Here is a 3,680-nt window from a genome sequence, read left to right as displayed (position 1 = left end):
TTAATACATTTAATTTCCAATAAAAATATACATGTGAATTATAACTCATGTCTCTTCATCTTACTGGTAACTTCTAATATTAAATATACTTATAAGTTTTGTATGTTTCATTTTTCATAATTTTTATAAATATTTAATTAATATTAAAAAATTATTATAAACAAATGTAATAATAAAGATAAAATAAAAGAATCTTTTTTTACGAAATCATAGTTTATATAAAAAATTAGGACTCCAATAATAGATAGAGAAAATTAAAACATGTAAAATATTTTCAATGTATTACAATATATTGTTATTAAAAAATATTACCTCTTATTTCATTTACTTCACAACGGCAAATATTTTGTTCTACTATATACAAATGAACAGTTTGCACTAAAAAAATAAAAAAATAATTATAGTTTATATGTTTTTAAAAATGAAAACATATGAGATTGCAGATGAAGAGAAATATCAATATTATCGTATATATTTGATACTTACCTAAATATAAATATTACTTTACTATCAAATAAATATTTCATATAGCTGCGCGAAGCGAATCACTAGTTTAATATTAAGTTATGAAGTTTTTAGTATAGATAGATAAATATAAATTATATTTAATAGATAACTGTTTTAAATCAAAAAGAAAAAAAAATGTTGCACTAGCAAACACATTTTCACCCACAAAATACCGGTTGATTAGTTTGTTATGGATCTTAGTTTGCGAAGAATAAGCTTTTGCGATACAATTCAAGTGAGGTGCTAATGGCACTGTTAATTAATATAGCACACCATTTCCCAAACTGCATCTGGAATTATTTGGTAAAAAATACACGATGGTGGACGGAATTATGAAGAAATATCCTGAAGCTATGATCATTCATATCCTTTTGAGACTTCCACTTAAATTTATCTTGCGACTCAAATGTGTCTCCAAAACTCTTTACACTCTCATACAATCTTCATAATTCATCAATATTCATTACAATCACACATTAACATCGACATATGATAACATTCTTTTAAAGCGCTCCTTCAAAGAAGACATTGAAAGATATAAAGCTGTTTTTTCTTTTATTTCTAGTGACGATGAAGATAATTTAAACCCGGTTTATCCAGATCTAGATGTTCCTAATTTGTTAAGGACTACTAGTGTTACAAGTGATAAGCTTATCGATTCTAACCATGGCTTAATTGCTTTGATGGAAGACCAAACCACCATCTTGTTCAATATATCAAATAGAAATTATGGACATCTCCCCCCCAGCCCTTTCCAAATTCCGAAGGGATTCTATCAATCGATTATAAGTGGTGGATTTGGCTACGATTCAGTTGTTAATGATTTCAAGGTTTTTAGAATTTCTGAAGTTTATACGGAAGATCGTTATGGGTACCCTGAAGACGGAGAGACAGAAGTTGAAGTTTATGAATTGGGTATTGATATTTGGAGAAAATTGGATCATGTGAATCAAGAGTTGCCCATATTATTTTGGTTGAATTCTTCAATGTCTTATAAGGGTGCTTACCATTGGATTGCATCAGTTGAAGGAAGAAATATAATCCTTTGCTTTGACATGACAACCGAAATTTTTCGAAATATAGAATTGCCTAACACAAGCAAATTTTTTAAGGGCACACTTTATAGCCTCCAACTTTTGAATGAGTCTCTTAGTTTGTTATGTTACCCTTGTCTAGCATCGGGTACTGATCCAACAACAGATATGATGGAAATTTGGATTATGAAGGATTACAATATTTATGAGTCTTGGATTAGGAAATATACAATAATTGGTCTTCCTACCGAAAACCCATTAGTAGTGTGGAAAGATTATATATTGCTTTTTCAAAGCAACAGTGGATATTTGATCTCATATGATCTTAAACAAGATGAAATCAAGGAATTGAATATACTCGGCTGTCAAAAATCAATGAGAGCTATAAATTACAAAGAATTCTTGACTCCCATTCAAAGACAAAGCTAAATTGGTCCACAAGTCAAAACTATTTCACAAGGTATAACTATCCAAACTTTAGTTTTATAACTAAGAACTATACTTCATTCATCTCAAATTATTTATCATATTTTTCTTTAATAATATCTGTTTAAAATAAATAAATATGTCTATCATTTTAAACTTTTAAGATAAACGTAATTGCTAATATTTTTCATTTTACCCTAAGAAGTAATTGTTCTTGAAGCAAAATTACTTCAAAATGACAAATAAATGATAGAGTGAATATTCAATGAAAATTGATTAATTGTATCTGAATTAAATTTTTTAAAGTGTGTGATGGTATATATAAATATATAATCATTTGTTGGATCACAATGTACAATTTTTATCACCTCATGAGTATAAATTATATTACTCATGCTTAAAATTGTATTTTTGATATGGTAGGAATAAAGTGGTTCTAAGATGAAGAGATTTAGATAAAAGAAACTAGATAAAAGTGTTGAAATGAGGGTAAGAAAATAAAGGAATATATAGTATAATTTGCTAATGATGGGCTCATAACTATAGTTAGAAAACATGCAAAAGCCAAAGAGATTGTAATAAAATGAATTTAAAAATCATTACATGAGAATGCGATAAAGATATTATTGGAGAAGCATCACAGCCACTTCCTATTGCAGAAAATGGTGAAGCCTTTTGCTACACTCTTTGTACAGTAAAGCTGGTGCCAGCAGGAGATTACTTCGTTTCTCAGGGTGTGTAGTTTGTAAACAGTCTAACTACGGATTTTACAGAACCCGTGAGCTAGGAAGAATTAGGATCTGTCATAGAGTATAAATAAAGATTAGATACAAAATTTTCCCTCTTTTCCCCGTATTTTCCATCTTAGTTATAATTTTAGTATTCTGTTTTCACGTACGTTATTAATGAGTAACTAAATTTTCTATCTAAGGTTTTGGCAGTTACTAAATTAAATATTGTTACCTTTTTATATAATTGAGATGTTGGATTTTTCTACTTGTTCAACTGGTGATTAAATCATCGTGGATTGATTGTACGTATTCATTATGTGTTTCTTTAGAAAGAATGCATATTGTGTGTTTAAAAGCTTAGTTAGAGATATCGAATCTTTAGGTGATAATGAGTGGTGAGAACCTGCTAGTTAGAGTAGTGTAAGAGAATGTCTAGTAAATCCTCATAATTTATCATGAGGTAAATACGGCAAAAAATTGTCACGACCCAAGACCGAGCCATGACTGGCACCCACATTTACCCTCCTATGTGAGCGAACCAACCAATCTAAACCTTATCATTTCAACGTATATCAACAGAAAATAATGCGGAAGACTGAAGCTCGTTAAATAAAAACCAATTCAATAACTATTATTCTCCAAAATCTGGAAGTCATCATCACAAGAACATCTATGATCAAATTACTAACTAAAAATGTCTAAGAAGCTAAAAATACATAAGAAGCTAGTCCATGCCGGAAGTTCAAGGCATCAAGACTTGAAGAAGGAGATCCAGTCCAAGCTAGAAGCATTAGCTCACCCTGAATTTCTGGTGTAGTAAAACTGGCTTGAATTACTGTTGAGTCGAAGACGACGGCACGTTTGCTGCACTCCACAAATAACAAAGAAGAAAACATAAAAGTAGGGGTCAGTACAAAACACGGGTACTGAGTAGATATCATCGGCCAACTCGAAATATAAAACAATATATATTAAGCAATAT

At 29.9% G+C, this 3,680-nt stretch overlaps 1 pseudogene; it reads left to right on the top strand.

The window, feature by feature from the left end:
* Positions 1-715: 715 nt before the first annotated feature.
* LOC112940725 (F-box protein CPR1-like) lies at positions 716-2,921 on the top strand (annotated as a pseudogene).
* Positions 2,922-3,680: the final 759 nt, after the last annotated feature.

Source organism: Solanum lycopersicum, chromosome 1 (assembly GCF_036512215.1).
Source record: "Solanum lycopersicum chromosome 1, SLM_r2.1".
NCBI lineage: Eukaryota > Viridiplantae > Streptophyta > Magnoliopsida > Solanales > Solanaceae > Solanum > Solanum lycopersicum.
The sequence above is the reverse complement of the archived record's forward strand: the minus strand, read 5'-3'. Positions and strand labels throughout refer to the sequence as shown.